General features: G+C 47.8%; 1 long non-coding RNA gene across 1 annotated transcript in view; it reads left to right on the plus strand.

The window, feature by feature from the left end:
• Positions 1 to 1,284: 1,284 nt before the first annotated feature.
• LOC135982137 (uncharacterized) overlaps positions 1,285 to 23,482 on the plus strand; it is a 530,422-nt gene continuing 508,224 nt past the window's right edge. Inside the window, exon 1 of the long non-coding RNA XR_010599323.1 lies at positions 1,285 to 1,552. This is a non-coding gene — a long non-coding RNA (uncharacterized LOC135982137). The remainder of the gene's footprint in view (positions 1,553 to 23,482) is intronic.

Raw genomic sequence — 23,482 nt, forward strand, 5'->3', positions numbered from 1 at the left:
ACAATTTTTACCCCCTTTGGTGGGACAGATTATTGCTTAATAATAATACCAATTCCTTTTACAAATTTCCTTGCTAATTGCAGGAAAAACAGAAGAATTACCTTTAGGCTGTTCTTATTTTGTTTTATAGTCAGGCTAGTGAATTACCCCACTCACTGGTCATTTATGAAATTTATGAGGTGGCGTGCCTCAGTTTCCCCTCTTGTACAACAGACCAGGTTTGCAATAGTTTTTTTGCTGTACCAAGCTTTACGTTTATTTTCAGGTAATAGCTGAGAGACAGCTTTAGATTTTGGCTTTGTACACCCCCCCCGACCCACCCACACACACCCACACACAGCCCTTAGGGTTAACCTGTCCCCCTTATTTTTAGGCTTGACTTGTTTTTTCACCTCCCTCTTCTGGAGGGCCATAATCTGAGTCTTCTAGTAGCTTGTTTGCTGGCCAGATGGATTTATTATTTCCAAAGTTTTTGTGCTGCTACTTATGGGTAGTTTTCATCTTCCCCCATCAGTTAGGTAATTTGCATTTACACAGAGGCTTTCTTGGCTTGCCTCTGGATCCAAAGCGATCAGCAGCTCAGAGACTGTCTTAAAAGGGACACATTTCACTTCCACCAGAGTTCTCATTACTTTTCACTTTCATCTCCTGCTTTAAAACACACAGAGATTTGAAAAAGAAAGCACAATTTATTGTGGCTTCTTTTGGAGCCCTAATAGGATTTTAATTAAGTACCACGTTTTGTTTGCATTTCTTTTACCTCTTTTCCAATATACACTGCACATGTCCTGGGAAATAGTTTAATTTCCATAACATTATATTAGCCATATTAATTTTACACAAGGTGTAACTGCCTTCCCGTGCCCCCAGAGTTTTCATGCACCCCCACCAAAGCGACAGTCCAATCCCCCAGAGCCCCCCCAAGGCTCAGTGTTCCCATCATTGCTCCCCTTTTCCTTTTCCTATGCATGCACAAAACTATTTTTGCCTAACATTTTTTGCACTGATTACTTTTTTTTTTTGTTACACAACTGTACCCCGATTACACTCCCATCTTGTACAACCAGAGACAGCCAGGGGCAGTCAAGTTAAGTTCCAATAGAAACCCCTGACATTCCTTTAGTGATTTTGATCACATTACCCAATAGTTAAATAATTTGATTAGATTATTTCTCCGCCTGCTGCCTGCAGCAGTCCCCTATAGACCATTTTTGTGGGGAAAGGGCCCATTTTTTCTCAGAATAGTTGTAAAGGCTTCTGGGGACAGAAGCATCGTGGTGGTAGTAAGTATCAGGGGGTAGCCGTGTTAGTCTGTATCTACAAAAACAACAAGGAGTCTGGTGGCACCTTAAAGACTAACAGATTTATTTGGGCATAAGCTTTCATGAGTAAAAACCTCACTTCTTCGGATGCATAGAGTGAACGTTACAGATGCAGGCATTATATACTGACACATGGAGAGCAGGGAGTTACTTCGCAAGTGGAGAACCAGTGTTGACAGGGCCAATTCAATCAGGGTGGATGTAGTCCACTCCCAATAATAGATGAGGAGGCGTCAATTCCAGGAGAGTAAAAGCTGCTTCTGTAATTAGCCAGCCACTCCCAGTCCCTATTCAAACCCAGATTAATGGTGTTGAATTTGCAAATGAATTTTAGTTCTGCTGTTTCTCTTTGAAGTCTGTTTCTGAAGTTTTTTTGTTCAATGATAGTGACTTTTAAATCTGTAATAGAATGACCAGGGAGATTGAAGTGTTCACTTACTGGCTTATGTATGTTACCATTCCTGATGTCCGATTTGTGTCCATTTATTCTTTTGTGGAGGGACTGTCCGGTTTGGCCAATGTACATGGCAGAGGGGCATTGCTGGCACATGATGGCATATATAACATTAGTGGATATGCAGGTGAATGAGCCCTTGATGGTGTGGCTGATGTGGTTGGGTCCTCTGATGGCGTCGCCAGAGTAGATATGGGGACAGAGTAGGCAACGAGGTTTGCTACAGGGATAGGTTCCTGGGTTGGTGTTTCTGTGGTGTGGTGTGTAGTTGCTGGTGAGTATTTGCTTCAGGTTGGGGGGTTGTCTGTAAGCGAGGACTGGCCTGCCTCCCAAGGTCTGTGAGAGTGAGGGATCATTTTCCAGGATAGGTTGTAGATCGTGGATAATGCGCGGGAGAGATTTTAGCTGGGGGCTGTATGTGATGGCCAGTGGTGTTCTGTTCTTGTTCTTGTTGGGCCTGTCCTGTAGTAGGTGATTTCTGGGTACCCGTCTTGCTCTGTCAATCTGTTTCCTCACTTCCCCAGGTGGGTATTGTAGTTTTACGAATGCTTGATAAAAATCTTGTAGGTGTTTGTCTCTGTCTGAGGGGTTGGAGCAAATTCGGTTGTATCTTAGGGCTTGGCTGTAGACAATGGATCGTGTGATGTGTCTTGGATGGAAGCTGGAGGCATGTAGGTACATATAGCGGTCAGTAGGTTTCCGGGATAGGGTGGTGTTTATGTGACCATCACTTATTTGTACTGTAGTGTCCAGGAAGTGGATTTCTTGTGTGGACTGGTCCAGGCTGAGGTTGATGGTGGGGTGGAAATTGTTGAAGTCCAGGTGGAATTCTTCAAGGGACTCCTTTCCGTGGGTCCATATGATGAAGATGTCATCAATGTAGCGCAAGTAGAGGAGAGGCACTAGGGGACGAGAGCTGAGGAAGCGTTGTTCTAAGTCAGCCATAAAAATGTTGGCATACTGTGGGGCCATGCGGGTACCCATAGCAGTGCCACTGACTTGAAGGTATAAGTTGTCCCCAAATCTGAAGTGGTTGTGGGTGAGGACAAAGTCACAAAGCTCAGCCACCAGGCGTGCTGTGGCCTCATCAGGGATACTGTTCCTGACAGCTTGTAGTCCATCCTCATGTGGAATATTGGTATAAAGTGCTTCTACATCCATGGTGGCCAGGATGGCGTTTTCAGGAAGAACACCAATGTATTGTAGTTTCCTCAGGAAGTCGGTGGTGTCTCGGAGATAGCTGGGAGTGCTGGTAGCATAGGGTCTGAGGAGAGAGTCCAAATAGCCAGATAATCCTGCTGTCAGAGTGCCAATGCCTGAGATGATGGGGCGTCCAGGGTTTCCGGGTTTATGGATCTTGGGTAGCAGATAGAATACCCCTGGTCGGGGTTCTGGGGGTGTGTCCATGTAGATTTGTTCCCGTACTGTAGCTGGGAATTTCTTGAGCAGATGGTGTAGTTTCTTTTGGTATTCCTCAGTGGGATCAGAGGATAGTGGCCTGTAGAATGTGGTCTTGGAGAGTTGCCTGGCAGCCTCCTGTTCATAATCTGACCTGTTCATTATGACTACAGCACCTCCTTTGTCAGCCCCTTTGATGATAATGTCAGAGTTGTTTCTGAGGCTGTGGATGGCATTGCGTTCTGTACGGCTGAGGTTATGGGACAAGTGATGTTGTTTGTCCACAATTTCAGCCTGTGCACGTCTGCGGAAGCACTCTATGTAGAGGTCCAGTCTGTCATTTCGACCGTAAGGAGGAGTCCACGCAGAGTTCTTCTTCTTGTAGTGTTGGTAGGAGGGTTCCTGTGGGTCAGTGCACTGTTCAGTGGTGCGTTGAAAATATTCCTTGAGTCGGAGATGACGAAAGTAGGCTTCCAGATCACCGCAGAACTGTATCATGTTTGTGGGGATGGTGGGACAGATAGAGAGTCCCCGAGATAGGACAGACTCTTCTGCTGGGCTAAGTGTGTGGTTGGAAAGATTGACAATGTTGTTAGATGATTGGAGCTGATCACTTTTGGCTATGGGTGGTGTTTTCTTCCAGGGAGCTCACAATGCAACTAGGCTGCTTCAGTATTTGGATATCAATTAAGGATTCATTACTAGAATTGGTCTGATAATTGCTGAGCTGGGTGTGTGCAGACATAGGTTCATTAGCATCTGGAGCAGAGATTCCCAGGATGCAGTGCTTCTCTGCTTTTTGTGCTCCCAGAATTCAGTGTGGTTCTCTGTTCTCCATTCTGTACGTAAACTGAGATGTCTTCCTGTCCCATCTTCCATGCAGATGAGGCGAGGGGAGTTGTCTCTGCTCTCCATTCTGTATGCAATGGAGATGTATTCATCTTGTCACTCTTGTCAGGACGGGTCTAGGTGTGTCTCCCAACGCCCTTCACCGCTCTCTGCAAGTTTTGTCCTCTGATATGTTTTGGCTTATGCAGAGGATGGGGGTGGGGGTCTTTCATGAGTCAGGCTGGATACTGCACCCTGGTTCCCCAAGAACACAGAGGTGCCTGGTATCAAGTTACCCCGTTGATGGGGTGCTTGCGCTGAGCGAATATCCCCATCTCATCCTTCCTCCATGGTACCGGGTCTGATCCTCCATCCATTGCAGCCGCCGCATCTGTTCTTGTATCCAATAAACCAGCAGAACCAGACCAATTGCTAGTATAATTTGGAAACCGATGATCACCACAATGGGGTGAAGCATGAAATTTTAAAAACCTGTTGCTCTGGGGCTCCACCCAAGCAAAGTCTCCCACCAAGAGTGATGGCCTGTGTTTTTACCTTAATGGCAATGAGACCCATTCCCAGTGAAATGGGGGAAACCTCCTTGTTGAGCTCAGGATAGGCATTTAAATGTTGTACAGTCCATATAGGCACAGAAAACTTAATATCACAACTAACAATGGTGGTTACATTATAGAAACCGTGATTAACGTAAGGCACCATAGGTGGACCCAATGTCCATTAATTAAGACAATATTACATCTTGTCCTTACACACACACACATGCTTTACCAATATAGACAATAACAGACCCCTCTTCCTGGATAAATCTAAGGAACGTTGAGACTTATTCCCAGGTTACCCATTCATCCCAACCCTTATGGCTAGTTCCAATCAGGGGAGCACATGCAGGTGCAATGTGAATTTAAACCAAATTGCTGGCATGAGCTCATCACCATGTGTGCCCTTTAATGGAATTACCCAGACTGGGGGACCTTGCTGAATCAAGTCATGTCCAGCTAAAGTCCAGTTCAGCAGTTCCCAGTTCACAACGAATTGTGTGATATTCTTGCCTGCTGGCGTGATCAGAGACAGCTGCAGTTCCTCTCCAGGTAATGGAGGTGTCTGAGTTCCAATGACAATGATGACAGGTAGGGGCATGGTTGTTCCCCAAACAGCGGAGGAAACCAGGGTTACCCTGCACGTTCCACCACCCCGGAGGCTGTCACTGGGTGTGTTTGATGGTGTATGTCCCGTTCGAGACCACAACGGCTTACAGAAGGATGGGATGGAGTCTGGGGTGGTCTTAGTTTCATAACAAAACTTGAGTGACTCTCTGGTGGCACTCTGCGTGCAATTGGCAACGCTTTCCCAGGGGCAACCCGAGGCGTTACCAACAGCGTAGAACTGGTAGCTATGCTGCAGGGCCAGGGGCTTGCTCACATTCCCATAGAATCCATGCATGTGGCACAGCAGGTTCCCTTCCTGGGCTCCAGCTGGCAAGCCCCTCCCGAGGCTCAGAGGGATCACAGATACAGCATAGAGCCTGGACAACATCAGACTTCAGACACTTACGAACAGCAGGGTGCTGGTGCACCGGTGGGATGTCATGGCTTGTGTACGGGACCTGTGAGGGGGCAGAGAAGAGAGAAAAACTTCCCACACTCCCCCCGGGTATACTGGGAGAGACTGGGACCAATATTACAGGGTGAACATGAAGCAGTGACCTATGTGAGGGTGGCCATAATAAGTTAAGGACTTTTCTGGCCTTTTCCTGTCTTAACATCGGGGTAGGCACTGACCAGCCCACTCGATGCGTATTTTTCAACGTCTCAAAGCCCTTCCTTCTTGCTGGCCAAGAAGGGTGGCCTACAGGATGGAGAAGACAGTTTTGAGGGTCAGGTGGTTTGTCCTTCCATTCTTTGAGCTGTGAAGAATGAAAACATTTCCGCCAGGGTTTTCCATTTCTCCCATTCAGGATTTCTATCTGATAAACACTGGGGCTGGCCCGATTCACAATAGACGGGATGGACTCCGTACCGGGGCATTGGGTTGTGGGGGAGCTCCCTGCATTTACTCCGTTTTCCGCATGATCTGAGACAAAGCATTAATGAGGATGCTGAGGGGCTGGTGATCATATTTTCCCATATCCTCCCCTAAATTCACCAGCTCCTTCCAAATCATGTTGCTAAGGGTCTGCTTGGGTCAGCGCTGGCCAGGGTTGTGGGAGGTAGGGGAATTAAGTTTGGGAGGGTGCCTGGCGGAGTGAGGACCATTATTTGTAAATGTGATAGCCTGCACGGGCTCTGAGGTAGTCTTTTTGCTGACTTGTCTTTTCAAGATACCAGTTTCTCGCAGCAAATCTCCTGCCTGTTTGATTTTTGCCACTAGTTCACTCCAGGTTAGGTGTTCTAAATCCCCAGCCCCCCTCCCCCGACCCGACCCTAGGAAGGGGCCAGAGAGACTGGGAGGGACCTGCCTGCTGGATGCTTTCTGGGAGCTGCTCCAGGTAATCACTGCTGGGCTCACCTGGCCCCTGGGAGGTCCCTCTGGGGGGGCTCCCCTCAGACCCACTGCCCTCAGCCCCCACCCTGACCCTGTTCCCTCTGCCTCCCCTGCAGTCCCCCCTGTGCCCCTCACCCTCAATCCACTGCCCTCAGTCCTCCTGACCCTGTTCCCTCTGCCTCCCCCACAGTCCCTCCCCTCCCCCCATTATCTCACCCTACATGGATGTGGAAATCTGTCCCGGATTCCAGGCTGTCGTTAGCCCCTGGGGCAAAAGATCAGCAGAGGCTTCCAAAGGGAAGTTTGCAGCCTTTGCTCAGACCCAAACATTTTCACTTAAATAACTAAATAAATAAATACCCAAACCCATCCTGGCACCCATCTGCTCTTTCCAGATTTGCTGTTATCCCTGTTGAGGCCAAAGTGGTTTGAAAAATTAAAAATCCTTGACACCATTGTGTTCCTTCCCCCTGTGTTGCTCGTTAATCTGATGGACCTGCCGATAATGAATGAAAATGCATGCCTTGGGAGCAATGTGTCAAGCAGACAGTTTGTGAAGTAGGAATGTGAATGCTGAAGCCCTCACAAAATGCAGAGGCTTTTCTTAACCTGAGAACTGAAAAAGAGCCAGATCCCCTGCATGGGTTTGAAAGTGACAAGCGCCTAGCGACTGACCAGAGCAGCATCAGGTTTGACATGTCGAGGAGGGTCTGTGTCATGAAGTCTGCATTTCCACTGAAGACTCTTCCATCGCCAGGGTAGCGCTGGCGCAGGTCTGCTGCTCGGCACAGCAATGTTGAGAGGTGCCAGTGTAGACCCAACCCATTGCCCTCAGCCCCCCGCACTGACCCTGTTCCCTCAGCCTCCCCCGCAGTTCCACCTGTATCTCCCACCCCAAACCCACTGCCCTCAGTCCCTGCCCTACCCCAAATCTCTTCTTCAGCCTCTCCCATCATCCCACCCCCATCTTCCTGTTTCAACATTCTTAACTTGTATCCGAGAGCTCCTAAAAGTTTTTTTTTTTCCAAACACTGAATACTGCTAAGTTATGAGTTTTAACAGTTTTTTTTTCTTTTAAACCACAGCACTGAATGTTATTCTAAAATTTTGTTCCAAGTTTTCTTAAACTCCCAGTTTACCCCCTGCTGATGTTCATTGTGAAAAATATTTCAGGTCTAATAATAATATTTGGCACTTTTGTAATTCACTGTCCAACCTGTGTTTTGTGCCCTCCTCTGGTGGATTTTTAGAGGATAACTGTATAGCTACCAGCTAAGGGAGTTATATCTTGAACTCAAGTAGTAGAAGCTTATGCTTTTAAGTCTGGATGGCTCGGGTTCAATCTTTGGTGACTAGCTATGATGGAGGTTGCTACACTTATAATCCCTTTAATCAGAGGTTCTGAATATGCTTTGTTGTAGGCAGAGCTAGCCTATAGTTAAGCAACCGAAAATTTAGAATGGGAAGTGTTGAAATGTTGGGAAGCCTTATAATTTTGCCAGTCTGGAACGAACATCCCACCTGAGGGATGGGGGCGGGGAGAGAGGAGAGTGAGACAGGATCAGGAAACTGGGACAAGGAATCCAGAGCGGTAGTGGGGGGCAGTTGAAATCAGATGAGGAGGTGGGGCGGTTTAGACAGCAATAGGATAGACATAGACTGGAGGGGACGGGGAAGAAGGGTCTTTGACTACTAGAGACCACTCCATTCAGGAGCCTGGAATAGACCCAGGATTCCTGAGTTTCACAGTTCCTCTTCTGTCAGCAGATATCTGTGAAACCCAGTGGCAAAAAAAGTGTCTCATCCCCCTATAGAGCTGATCTATCACATATAGGATGACAACCTACTGCCTCTGCCATCACTTACTCCATTAGCTCAAGTGGCAGAAGTCTGTGCAGTGGATCTAAAGGTTCATCGGCAGGGTTGGAGCCATGCGAGTTTCACGATGATTCCACATGCCAGAATTTCTGGGGCAGTTCAGTTTTGATTTTTACAAAAAAACCTGGGGAAATGCAGACAGAAATAGGGTGACCAGATGCCTAAATAGGGGAATCTCAAGTAGAAGTAGAGAGTTTATTTTATCTCTGTATTTGGCACTGGTGCAACCACTGCTGGAATCCTGTGTCCAGTTCTGGTGTGCACAATTTAAGCAGGATATTGATAAATTGGAGAGTGTTCAGAGAAGAGTCACAAGACTGATTTAAAGGACTATAAAACATGCCTTATAGTGATAGACTCAAGGACCTCAATCTATTTAGCTTAACAAAGAGAAGGTTAAGAAGTGACTTGGTTATAGACTGTAAGTATCTACATGGGGAACAAAGAGTTGTTAATGGGCACTTCAGTCTAGCAGAGAAAGGCAGAGCGTGAGCCAACGGTTGGAAGTTGCAGCTAGACAAATTCAGACTGGATATAAGGCATACCTTTTCAATGGTGAGAGTAATTAACAATTAACAATATACTAAGGGTTATGGTGTTTTTCTAAAAGCTATCCTCTAGGAATGATTTTGGGAAAGTTCTATGTCTGTGCTATACAGGCGGTGAGACCAGGTGATCACCGGATCCCTTCTGGCTTTATAATCTCAGAACTAGGTACATCAATTCACATGCAAAATTCTCATTGAATTCAATAGGTGTCCTTGCCCTGTGGCTTGTGGTGCGGGCTGCAGCAGGGGCCGTACAACCCCTCTCGCAGCTTCCTAGGGCCCCCTCTCATGGCTCTGTGCATCTGTGTCTGTCATTGTCGTCCTCTCCCCTCCCCCTGCCCCGCTCGCCCAATTTGTCCTGATATTTCACTCTTGCGATCTGGTCACCCTAGCTGAGGATCCCTGGACTGAACCCGGAGTAGAGGGCAGGCCCAGGTTCCCCTACCAGCCACCGAGGGTGAGGCATAGACCAGTGGGGCAGTGAACAGGAAGACTGCCAGGGTCACTGCAGGAGTGACAGAGAATTGAAGGACTGTACTCCAGCAGGGGTGGAAATCCTGAGTGACCTGACCAGGGGGCTGAGTCACAAAGAGGAGGATGTGGTTCCCGGAACAAGAGAGGAGCTGCAGCCTGAAGAGAACAGACTGTGTGACGACATGCAACCATGGAAAGGGTGTTGACCTTGGAGCTAATCCACGGAGTGACCAGCAGGAGGTGTCAAAGGAACACCCCATGAGTGGCACACCCGGTCACACTCCCCTTGTGCCACGTGCTGAACTCGCATCTACAGTAGGACACGGTCCCTGCCCTGGAGAGACTGCAATGTCCAGCTCCTGCTCCCTCTGCAAATGTGACCTGAGCCACCATTAAACAAAGAGACAGAGGGTGAAAAATCAGCCACGTCTCACTCAATCCGTGACACACCCAACAGCGGGGTCAGATTCTCAGTGGTTTAATTCCCTTGCCTTCAGGGGAGTGAGGCCTCCAGGGAACACGACCCATACAAGATGGAAAAGACTAATCCAAACTATCCATATAAATGATGGGGTTTCTATTAGCAAAAAGAAGAACAGGAGTACTTGTGGCACCTTAGAGACTAACAAATTTATTAGAGCATAAGCTTTCGTGGACTACAGCCCACCACTCAAAAAAGAGATCTTGGAGTCATAGTGGATAGTTCTCTGAAAACATCCACTCAATGTGCAGCGGCAGTCAAAAAAGCTAACAATGTTGGGAATCATTAGGAAAAGGATAGATAACGACAGAAAATATCATATTCCTCTATATAAATCCATGATACAACCCCATCTTGAATACTGCATGCAGATGTGGTCGCCCCACCTCAAAAAAGATCTATTGGAATTGGAAAAGGTTCAGAAAAGGGAAAAAAAAATGATTCAGGGTATGGAACAGCTTCCATATGAGGAGACATTAATAGGACTGGGACTTTTCAGCTTGGAAAAGAGACAACTACGGGGGATATGATAGAGATCTATAAAATCATGATTGATGTGGAGAAAGTAAATAAGGAAGTGTTATTTACTCCTTATCATAACACAAGAACTAGTGGTTATGAAATGAAATGAAGAGGCAGCAGGTTGAAAACAAACAAAAGGAAGTATTTTTTCACACAATGCACAGTCAACCTGTGAAACTCTTTGCCAGAGGATGTTGTGAAGTCCAAGACTAGAACAGGGTTCAAACAAGAACTAGATATATTCATGGAGGATAGGTCCATCAATGGCTATTAGCCAGAATGGACAGGGATGGTGTCCCTAGCCTCTGTTTGCCAGAAGCTGGGAATGAGTGACAGGGAGAGGATCACTTGATGATTACTTGTTCTGTTCATTTCCTCTGGGACACTTGGCATTGGCCACTGTCACAAGACAGGATACTGGGGTAGCTGGACCTTTGATCTGACCCAGTCTGGCCGTTCTTATGTCCAGGCTAGTTTTAAAAGTCTGAAATAATGAGACTTCCCCGCTATCCTATAGCCCCCACCGCATCTCCCCAGGCATTTTTCCTGCTGCTCAGGGTAAATCGTCCTTTTCTGAATTTCACCCCAGTCCTCCTAGTTATACCCTCCACGCTCCATCCTAAATCATTATTGTTGTTTGTATTCCTGCAGCACTAGGAGCCTGCCCCACTGCGCTAGGTGCTGTACAAACACAGAACAAAAAGACGGTTATTTCCCGCAGCGTTTATCATCTCAGTATAAGGCAAGAGACCACAGACAGATGGAGACGGGCAGCTGGGGGGTACAGCGAAATGATCAGACAATACTGGTTGGCGTGGCAGGCCGTGGTATCAGTGCACCAGCAGCTTGGCGGTTCTCACTTGTTTTCTGCAGGCATCGTGGCACGGGAGAGTTCTGAGGGTGGATAATGAGTTCTTTTTGCAGGCGTTTATGGGGAGCTCCTCCCAAGAGGGAGGGGCCTCACGTATTTAGAACCCCTTAGGTTCCTTCACCGTCCCGCCAACGCAGAGAGACACGGTGCAGATTTTAAAGGGTTCAGTCTCCACCACCAGGGCCAGATATTCAAAGGTGCTCAGCACCCGACATGCCGACGGCCTGTGAAACCCTGGCCCTGGGTCATTTGCTTAGCTAAGGCCTGCCTGGTTCGCTCTCAGTCTCTGCGTCTGTGAGACATTCCTCCTCCCAGTTCACAAAGCTGGACAGGAAACTTCATGATCCTTTTTGACCAATCCCAGCACTGAAACGAGCAAGGAGAGACAGCGCATAAAGTTTTTACTAGGCCAAGCCAGTGCAGACTAAATGAGGCCAGAGCTCCCAAACTGCCCTGGCCTTGCTGAGCTAACACCTATTCCCCATGGCCCAGCCACATAGCTCCAAATCCTGGCATTTATTTTAAACAAACCTCAGAAATGTCACTAATAACCACATGAAGGGACCCCGCCGGTCATGCTGTTAAGCACTCCAGAGTCAGATGCTGCTGGTTTTCTTACAGTTCTAGGTAACGTTTGGGGTGGCTGCCTATTATTAATCTTACAGTAGCACCTAGAGGCCGTGACAGAGATTGGGCCCCACCATGCAAGGAGCTGTACAAACACATAGCAAGAGACAATCCCAGGTCTGAAGAATTTACAGTCTAAATGGGACATAAAGGAAGGATCATTATCCCCATTTTACAGCTGGGGAATGAAAGCACAGAAAGACAATATGAGCTGCTCAAGGTCACGCAGCGGGTTTGGAGCAGATTTGTGAACTGACCCTAGATCTCCTGAGTCCCTACCCAGTGCACTAACCACAGGCATGTCCTTCTCCTAGACCAATGGTGGGCAACCTGTGGCCCATCAGGGTAACCCGCTGGCAGGCCGCGAGAGTTGGCATTGACCTTCCACAGGCACAGCCACCCGCAGCTTCCAGTGGCTGCAGTTCTGCATTCCCGGCCAATGGGGGCTGCGGGAAGCAGCGCAGGCCGCAGGGATGTGCTGGCCGCCACTTCCCGCAGCTCCCATTGGCCAGGAATGGTGAACCACGGCCACTGGGCGCTGCGGGCGGCCGTGCCTGTGGACGGTCAATGTAAAATTGTCTCGCGACCCACCACTGGATTACCCTGACGAGCTGTGTGCGGCCCGCGGGCTGCAGGTTGCCCACCACTGTCCTAGACTGATACCAGACACCTCTGTGTTCTTGGGGAACCAGGGTGCAGTATCCAGCCTGACTCATGAAAGACACCCCCCGCCTCCCCTCCCCGCCCCATCCTCTGGATACACCAAAACCCATCAGAGGACAAAACTTGCAGAGAGCAGTGAAGGGCGTTGGGAGACACACCTAGACCCGTCCTGACAAGAGTGACAAGATGAATACATCTCCATTGCATACAGAATGGAGAGGAGAGACAACTCCCCTCGCCTCATCTGCATGGAAGATGGGACAGGAAGACATCTCAGTTCACATACAGAATGGAGAACAGAGAACCACACTGAATTCTAGGACCAGAAAAAGCAGGGAAGCACTGCATCCTGGGAATCTCTGCTCCAGATGCTAATGAACCTATGTCTGCACACACCCAGCTCAGCAATTATCAGACCAATTCTAGTAATGAATCCTTAATTGATATCCAAATACTGAAGCAGCCTAGTTGCATTGTGAGCTCCCTGGAAGAAAACACCATCCATAGCCAAGAGTGATCAGCTCCTATTGTCTAGTCTAAACAAAACCCTTAAGTCATCAGCTTACCTAGAAACAAATCTAGTGTTCTCCCTTCAACCATTGTCATTTCTCTACAAAAATCCCTAGTCACCCTCCAGTCAGGATTCTGATGCTTAGATCCAAACTATGCATCAGTTCCACTGGAACTCCATCTTCTCCTGACTGATCGTGCTGGGGGCTCTGCCTGTCTCCAGCATTCAGGACCCTCAGCTACCACCATCATCTGGGAACCCCAACCAATTCAAGCCTCATAGAGTGGGTGAGATCCCCCCTCTTTCTCTCTCTCGGTTTTCCTTTCTACCTTAGGTATTAACCTTTAATCATGTATGTTATGTTCGTTTAGCCCTCCTTGTGTAGTTATCACTATTATTCAATAAATAACTTTTATGGTTAAGTTGGTTGCTTCCCTCTCTCTTGCTGAACTTTACTCTTTTGTGGTTTTAAGCTTCCCCCATTCACTCTACAGGAATGCTTCTTTTACCTAAGCTAAAGATCCCTGTGTGACGTTGTGCAGTCTATATGGTTTTATAAAAATATATTAATAAGTGAATATAATGTAACTGGGATAGTTTTATAATGATTGGATAATAAGTGAATATAATGCAAGTGGGATATACTTCGTGCAAAAGGTCTCTTGTAAGGTATCATTACAAAGCTCATAATCTACTGAGTGTGATCATCCTATTTGTAGAAATGTACCACTCTTGTATCTAAAACTAGAAATATAAAACATAACTCTGAGGGCCTATTGTAATTATGTAAAGTATGGGCCATTAAGGATGGTTTGGAATCTTGACCACTCCCGTTAACAAGGACCATTGTCTGCAGATGGCTGTGTTTACCTGTTATTCTTCCTGTATATGTGTGTGCTGGAAAGTGGGCAATGAAATCTTGCAGTGACATGTGATCAAGTCACCTGAACTGGAATCCATCTTTAACCTGATGCTTTTCCAGTGAGCGGGGGTGGAAACCCAGAGGGACAAAGGGTTCCCGCCTTATGCAAAAGATATATAAAGGGGTGGAAGAGAACAGAGGGGAGAGGAGCCATCATGAAGAATCCCCTAGCTATCACCTGAGCTGCAACAAGAGCTGTACCAGGAGAAAGAATTGTGCCCAGGCCTGGAAGAAGTCCAGTCTGAGAAAAAGCTTACTGAAGCATCTCTGAGGGTGAGATTATCTGTATTCAGTTTGATTAGACATTGATTTGCGCATTTTATTTTATTTTGCTTGGTGACTTACTTGGTTCTGTCTGTTACTACTTGGAACCACTTAAATCCTACTTTCTGTTTTTAATAAAATCACTTTTTATTTAGTAATTTACTCAGAGTATGTATTAATACCTGGGGGAGCACACAACTGTGCATATCTCTCTATCAGTGTTATAGAGAGCGAACAATTTATGAGTTTGCCCTGCATAAGCCTTATGCAGGGTAAAATGGATTTATCTGGGTTTAGACCCCACTGGGAGTTGGGCATCTGAGTGCTAAAGACAAGCACACTTCTGTGAGCTGTTTTCAGGTAAACTTGCAGCTCTGGGACAAGTGATTCAGACCCTGGGTCTGTGTTGGAGCAGACGGGAGTGTCTGGCTCAGCAAGACAGGGTGCTGGAGTCCTGAGCTGGCAGGGAAAAGAGGAGCAGGGGTAGTCTTGGTATATTAGGTGGCCGCTCCGAAGGGGGTTTCTATGATCCAACCCGTCACACCCTGCAACGCCCAAAATACTGTGGGATTTGCTCATCGAGTAGGTTACTGCCAGTACAATTATGTTGTGAGATTGGGGATAGGGACGTGCTGAATCTGGGACACATAAGGGTAACAGCTTGAAAGTGCTGCTTGACCCAGTCCATGGAGCCCAGTGCTGATTGACCCGTCCGCTCACACTTGCTTTGTTAATGTATGTGTGGGTGTGGGTGTGTTCATCCGGTTCTGGGGCTGGAGAAACCCAGCCCTGGGGAACCTAGGTCCTGCAGTATAGCTCCATTGGGTGGGGACTTGCAGAAGGGAGAAGAAGAGCTCTATATAAAAACACAAATGACACAAACAGTACACTGATAGAATTACAGAATCCCGTTCCCCAGAAGAGTAACCCGAATAAATGAGCATACCCCAAAGTAATGGGCACATCTGGTAACAAGACCCAATCCACCCAGTCCTAATTGCAATCCATTCATAGTCAGCCATGTCAAGCAATGATCCCCAGCCCTACATCTCCAGGGGACTGTGTATGGACATGCACTGCTGTCCTCTGTTGCACAAAGCACATCAGACCAGATTAAGTATCTATTAGATTTTATTGTTTTCCTCTGAATAGCGGAGGAGCTGCTCCTTTCCCTCCTCAAGGGCTGCATTTCCGGAGCTCAGGGTCATGGGCCCCATTTCCAACTGCCACAGGTAAGTGGGTGGCTAACGAGTGTGATGCCGCCTGTGTATCCATCCATGGAGCATTATGAATGGATCTGCAGAGCAGTGGGTTCGAGAGGAACTTGATTAATGGCAGGAAAATGCCAAACAGTCTAAAACCAATAAAACTGATAAACCCTGGGATGAAATGTAGCAAAAGCCATTCCTATCTGCTCCGGGTTTCTGTCGGGATATTCAGAGGACGAGAAAATGTAAGTGGGTGATTTAAATTATCTGCAGTTAATTTAACTCCATAGTTAATCCATGGACCACAAATCTTCAATTACAGGAACAAACTCGTCCACTCAAGAGAGAAATGCGAATGACGCGGGTTGAACTGAGACTGGATTGATTATAGCTTGATCAGGCGTATGTGTGACTTGGGCAAGAGTCCTGAGGTTCGTTCTCATCATAAAAAATACCAGGCAGTTCGGCAAGATGATCTGTCCCCTGCGCAGGTCTAGAGTCGCCAAGGGTGCTGCAGAGCCGAGCAGAGCGGGATGCAGCAGCAGAGCTCAGCGGAGAGGGGCAGAGCAGAGGGCAGTTGCACGTCAGAACTGAGAGTTGTGTGTTCAAGCCCATCACCCTCCAGGTGCATTGTTTGGACTGGACTAGCAGGGGTGTGGCAGGCTACGGAGGATGGGTGATGCCTTGACACAGAGCTGTGTTGATGGTGCCCGCTGGATGCTAGGGAGATGGTGGAATTTGTGGGCCCCTTCTGTTAGTGGGCATGCTGGCAGGGTGGGATTCGATAGTATGGGAAACGGAAATAGTATAAGGACCCTACCGTCAATCAAACCATAACACCTCCCCTTGGCCCCTTAAACCCCATCCCTTGACCCCTTAAGCCACGACCACCTGTCACCTGAAGTCCCACCCATGGGGGGTATTACTTCTGGGTTCATGGCGGACACATGACCGGAAGCAAAGTGTGTCATGTGACCCCTCTAAGAACTCCTCCCACTTCCCTCTACCAATCAGGAGGGGTTTCAGCCACATAGGACTGCCCCGAGAGCAGATTTGACCAAGCGGGGGTGTCCCGGGGCAGGGTGACCCATCCGGTAGTGGATAATGTGACCTCTCTAAGAACTCCTCCCACCGCCCTCTACCAATCGTGATGGGTTTCGGTCACATAGGACCGCCCCGAGAGCAGATTTGACCAATCGGGGGTGTTCCAGGGCGGGGTGACCCGCCGAGAAGAGGGTTGTGTGACCCCTTTAAAAACTCCTCCCAGCGCCCTCCGCCAGTCAGAGTGCAGCACCGTCACCCCATAAGTCCCAGCACCGGGGCAGAAGAGGCCATCTTTTACCAAGAACGCGTGCTTTAGAAATCGTGGAAACATTGACTCCTTCACCACCCCCGTGAAAACTTCGGACTTTGTTTTAGCCCCGAGGGCCTTTGACCATCCGTGGAGAAAGCGCTACATCAGCGACAGTTCCGAGGAGGAGGAGGGAGCGACCGAGGGGAGCCCTTTGGCCCAGCCGTTGATGGATACGCCGGAACCTGAAACCCAACTGCTTGTGAGACACTCCGATGAGCGTGGTGGCCTCTTGTCGTCCACCCCCATGGAGGAGGAAGGTGAACACAGCTCAGGGGAATCACCGGACGACAAGGTGAATGGAAAAGACGTCGCTCAGGTAAATGAATGATTAAGAAGTGACAGTTGATGATGGGGTGTAATGGGGTTAGGAACCAGCGGGTTGTGTAAATCTAAAAACAAGCAGTGGGATGCTTACTTTCTTTTCTGAAAATCTCTCAACAGCTCGACGATGCCTTTCTAGAGGCCTTTGAGAACTTACACATCGGTAGCCCCGTGGGAGTAAATAGACATAAGCAAAAACAGCTGATGCATGATATGAGACACAGATATCAAGACGAAAATCTGGGAAAGGACAAAATGGAAGAATGAACCAGCGCAGACTTCCTTATGGAGTCCATTTTTACAGGCGGCTGTAAAAGGTCGTGTTAAACCAGGCGATTAATAAAACGTATTTATTTAAATGTGTCAATATGAATGTGTCCCCTTTCATATTTGTGTTAGTAAAAGACGGTACCAGTAAAAGTCATGTCTAGGCAGCTCTGTTAAAGAAAATCTATTACACCCCCAGGGAAGTTGGGAGCTTGAGCGCTATTTCTGAGATTGCCGCTACTAAATTGTCAGAGGCCGAACATAGTCTAGCCCTCCTTTGCTGCGGGGACGATTTGCTAAGTAATTTTAAAAGGACCAGGTTTCTCTTTACACAGCTAGGCATGTTTTCGGTCAGCAACCCCAGCTGTTAAAAAGAGGCCTGCCAATAGTTCATCTCTTTTTATACCCGGCTGTTGTTCTTTTCAAAGTATAAACCACCAGCCAGTCTGGAGGGAAAACACCAGTTCTTAGTCTATAAGCTTCTGGTGTGGAAGCATTTAAATCCACCACCAGGTGGCCATAAGGTCTTTTGGTAGCATCCTCAAAAGCTTCTAGAAAGAATTCAGCTTTGCAGGGGTACATTTGCCGAGCGAGCGTAGCGATTTGTAATTTATCCCTGGGGTTTTTGCGTTTAGGTTAATCGTGTGACTCTTTTCCCCCTGACAAAATACGTTTTGAACTATAAACATAATGCTCAGGTTTCTGTGATCCACATACTTGGTAAAAGCTTTCTCGATTTCACAAGCTTACAGCGCCTCCCTTTACACCTGTGCCGCTTGTCCACATAAGACTGACACTTATCACACAAAGTTTTAGACAGGCATTCGACTTGTTTTTTCGATGCACAGTCGACGTGTCCGTCTAAACACTCTTTGGCTCGACAATACAGTCTACAGCTAGGACACCTCAGCTGCACGCCCATGCTGTCCAAGCATGTTACGCTCAGAGGCGGCAACGATACCTGCAAGAGTGGTCGTGACTGTACGCCGTGTGGCAAAACTCACAATAATTTTTCACACCGAAGAACTTTTTCACATCCAGAACCCCATAGTAATGATCATCGTGCAACAGGATGAAAAAAGTCTTGGGGTACACTGGGCCCCCCGTTTTAAAAAAGCCCCATCCACCTTTCGCCGCATAGAACACCACCTGTATATTGACTCCTAAATGCTGTTCAAACGTTGCTACGTCACTGAGCAGAACCTTTTTTGATCTGACCCCCCAGTTTCTCCTGCAACTTTCTCGCCCCCGCTAGGTTTACGGTCGGACATAACGGCGAAGAGCCCAGCCGCAAAACACAGATTGGTATCGGTGTAAATCAGGTCTACTAAGCATTGTCTCCTTTTATGGAGGATTTGACTACCGCGGATAGAATTTAAAACTCTACGAGCGCCCCCACCCCTGTTTTTTACAACTGTCACAACGAGGCGCAACGTCCCATCGAGATGCAACTCTCTATTGCTCTGTAGCAGCTTTGAGGCCTGAGTTAAGAACTCCTCAGCAGGCAGCTCATCCCTAGTTCTTCTGACTGAAAACAAAGGGTTAGTTAAATTTCGGCTCTAAATGTAACTGAACATCATCATCCTAATCACCATTAACGTCATCTAGAACTAACTGTATTCCCCTGTGTATGGCTTCAACAACCTGCTGAGCTGAATTTATTCCCTCAGGATTGACAAAACAAAATTCCTCACAATACACCGACCCCCCAAATCTAGGTAATTCACGTTGCCAACTTCTCACTCTCTGCATATACACCTCTGCATTTTCAGGGTTACTTGGGGGTTCCTCTACGGGACCGTCAGCGGCATCTTCTACATCAGATGCTATTTGAGAGTCAGACTCCGAGGGGCCTCCGTGAGGGTCATCAGGAGGAGACGGGGACCTTCTAGAGAGCCCTCTGGGGAATTTTCTAAACCAGACTCTGCGTGAGAGTCGGGTTCCACCTCCTCATTTTCAGACAAGCCAGTTTGAGAGCCTCCAGTAGGGGGCATCTCTTTTTGCTTTTTTCCTCATTACCTCTTTAGCCTTTTAAAAAATTTTTACTGAGACCCTGGCCTGGAACTTTTTGGCCGCCATTTGTTTGTCCACCAAGAGCTGTCCCCTCTGTTGTTTACACCTGAGCTGATGTGTACCCTTGAGGGTGCCCTTTTTACCCAGGCCCCTTTCCACGGCTAGTCACGCCTGCTCAGAGCCACCTTTTGGAAAAATGGAAGTATTTTTCAAAAAGTCACCTGCCAGAGCTTTTGCATTTTTGACGTGGTTTCCAGCTCTCCTTTCTTTTAGACCCCTGAGGATATAGCAAACACCAGTATTCTGAACAAAGCCTCATATTTTCCCCAAATCTTCATCAGTTTTCTGAATGAAGCATCATACTTTTCCCAAATACTAGAATATGGGGGAGCTGTGACGAGCTTATGGTGTTGGGAGAATGGTCTGTCAGTCCTTGGTTTTTTATTCACAACCCCTAAAGCGCGTGCTCCAGGTTTGTGAATATGTGTATTTTTGCTCACGTTCACAACCCCTAGAGCGCATGCTCCGGGTTTGTGAATGTGAGCGTTTTTGCTCAGTTTTCTCAGGGCTTGGTGTGGTGGTGGCCGCTGAGGAACTGGTGTTGTGTTTGCGTGGTTGGTCTTTACCAGAATCTTTTGTTTTGTCCTTGGGTTTGACGTATATGAGGTTTGGACTGCCCTGATGCTTCATCTGCACCCTTGTGCTCAGGGCCGGCGCAATCCATTAGGCGACCTAGGTGGTCGCCTAGGGTGCTACAATTTGGGGGGCGGCGACCGTGGCGGTATTTCAGCGGCGGGACCTTCCGCCGTCTCTGTGGGGGGGGGCATTTCGGGGCGGGACCTTCCGCCGTCTAGGGCGGCAGAAAAGCTGGCAGCGCTCCTGCTTGTGTTGTTTTGTGTTAGCGTTGTTAAAGGTCTCAAAGCAGATTCCTGGTTCTTTGGCGGTTCTGGTGGAGGTGTCCCTGTAGCTTCGACTACAGCATTGTCAGGAAAGCTGCCCCTGCCTATGAGGGGGGAGAAAAAACATTTTACGAAACTGAACTTTACCATCTTTCTCACCCACACCTATGGATTTACTTAAAATACAAAACCTCATGAAACAACCAAACAAATAAGCAAAATATATTTACTGGGCTTCGTCCATCCATCAGTCATTGATGCTGGTGAATTTTCCTTTTCAGCTGTCTCTTTCCTTTTTCTTCTGAGCTTGTTTACCCACTCATGTTTTGACCGTACTGTGAAGCAAACAACATTATAAAACACATGAAACTGTCTTGTAAACTTAAAACAATAAAATATTCGTTAGAGTGTTTTTCTATTTGAAAAGTCACAGCTTTAAAACAAAATCATCCATTTCAGGCTGTACAACAAACACAGGTTTTGAGTTTATTTCTACCACTTTAAAAAAACAAACCCACAAACATTTTTTAAAAAGACATCTCATTTTGCAAAATAAAAACCAAACTGCTTTTAAAATCCATTGAAAATAGTTTTCAATAAACCCACATGCATTTAAAAGGCACATGGTTGTTCTGTCCACCACCACCCCGCCCCCACCCCTGCCATGTGTGTTTGTGCCTTCAGGTTAAAGAACAAGCAAACATGTTAAGTTAGGATTACCCCCAAATCCCTATACAACCTGTGCAATACCTGAAGGTTTTTTTTTTTTTTAATTTAACAGTATTAAGCACATCTATAGTTAAAATGGTTTTTACCTTGGCCTGGTGGTGAAATGCAGCTTAAAGTTCCTGGTTCCATGCTAACCAGATCACACTGCAATAAAGCCAGGCACCATTATTTACTAAGACGGCATGGCCAAAGAATGGCATTATAGAATATCTATTTTCAGAGTTCAAAACAGGGCGCATACCTCCTCTTGCAGTCCAGCAGCAATTCAAGAGCGTTTCTGTTGGAAGAGACAGGCTCCAAGCTCCCTGAGGTTTTTATACCATCCTAACTCTTTGTTTCAAAATAGTCAGCAGGTTGATTGGCTCACCCCTCCCTAGCATTCCCTTTTGTGGTCTGGGCTGGGGGAATAAGTTGTCTGCACAACTGGGCTGCTTTTCTTTTCTTTTAGTTCAAATACATTTTTCTGTAGGGCCTCTTACAGTGCCCATTCCAAGTGGGGGCCCTTTGCAGATCTCAATGAATGTCTTGGGGCTTGTTTTTTATCAAGGTCCCCCCTGGCGCTAAATGTTCTTGGGTTAGGCACAGACATTGCATAGCATAACCTATGGCAATAACAGTGTTTAATAGGATTTCCAAACACAGCTCAGCACACAGGCCCCGGAGCTTGCAGTTTATATCCACTGAAGTCCAAGCCACACAGTCATGGTGCCGTTGGGCTGGCGCATCTATGACACAGCCCTCACAATCTTCAAAAAGCTTTTCCCTAAGGCAGTGATTAAGGACAGCATAAACAGCAACGCGTACAATAGTCCGCAGGACTTTTTTTACGTTCACAACGTGGCACTGGCTCAGTTAGTTCCATGCCAAGCCTCCTCCTAAACTCCTCATAGCCGTCATCCTCGGAGTCCTCTTCAACAATTTGTATCGGCGTTGAGCAGAACCAAGGTGGGCCCAGTTCATCTTCGCTGCTTGATGCAACGCTGTCCAGGGCCTCCTGCTCCTCTAGAAAGGCATTGTCGAGCTGTCAAGAGATTTTCAGAAAAGAAACAGTGTAAATTCCCACTGCTTGTTTTTAAATTTACACAAACCTCCCACCCCCCGGTTCCTAACCCCATTATACCCCATCCTCAACCATCACTTCTTAATAATTCATTTACCTGAGCGATGTCTTTTCCATTCACCTTGTCCTCCGGTGACTCCCCTGAGCTGTGTCCGCCTTCCTCCTCCAGGGGGATGGATGACAAGAGGCCACCACACTCATCGGGGTGTCTCACAAGCAATTGGGTTTCGGGTTCCGGCGTATCCATCAACGGCTGGGCCAAAGGGCCCTCCTCGGTCGCTCCCGCCTCCTCCTCGGAACTGTCACTGATGTAGCGCTTTCTCCGCGGATGGTCAAAGGCCCTCGGGGCTAAAACAAAGTCCGAAGTTTTCACGGGGGTGGTGAAGGAGTCCATGTTTCCACGATTTCTAAAGCATGCGTTCCTGGTAAAAGATGGCCTCTTCTGCCCCAGCACTGGGACTTATGGGGTGATGGTGCTGCACTCTGATTGGCAGAGGGCACTGGGAGGAGTTTTTAGAGGAGTGACATGACCCTATTCTGGGCGGGTCACCCCACCCTAGAACACCCCCGATTGGTCAAATCTGCTCTCGGGGCGGTCCTATGGGACCGAAACCCATCGCGATTGGTAGAGGGTGGTGGGAGGAGTTCTTAGAGAGGTCACATTATCCACTTCCGGACGGGTCACCCCACCCTGGAACATCCCCGATTGGTCAAATCTGCTCTCGGAGCAGTCCTATGCAACCGAAACCCATCATGATTGGTAGAGGGCGGTGGGAGGAGTTCTTAGAGGGGTCACATGAACACTTTCCGGATGGGTCACCCCGCCCTGGAACTCCCCCATATTGGTCAAATCTCCTCTCGGGGCTGGCCTATGCGGGCGAAACCCATCCTGATTGGTAGAGGGCAGTGGGAGGAGTTCTTAGAGGGTTCACATGAACCCTTTCCGGATGGGTCACCCCGCCCTGGAACTCCCCCATATTGGTCAAATCTCCTCTCGGGGCAGGCCTATGTGGGCGAAACCCATCCTGATTGGTAGAGGGCAGTGGGCGGAGTTCTTAGAGGGGTCACATGAACCCTTTCTGGATGGGTCACCCCGCCCTGAAACTCCCCCATATTGGTCAAATCTCCTCTCGGGGCAGGCCTATGCGGGCGAAACCCCTCCTGATTGGTAGAGGGCAGTGGGCGGAGTTCTTAGAGGGGTCACATGAACCCTTTCCGGATGGGTCACCCCGCCCTGAAACTCCCCCATATTGGTCAAACCTCCTCTCGGGGCAGGCCTATTCGGGCGAAACCCATCCTGATTGTTAGAGGGCAGTGGGAGGAGTTCTTATAGAGGTCACATGACACACTTTGCTTCTGGTCATGT

The sequence above is a fragment of the Chrysemys picta genome, chromosome 3 (genome assembly GCF_011386835.1).
Source record: "Chrysemys picta bellii isolate R12L10 chromosome 3, ASM1138683v2, whole genome shotgun sequence".
Classification (NCBI taxonomy): Eukaryota; Metazoa; Chordata; order Testudines; family Emydidae; genus Chrysemys; species Chrysemys picta.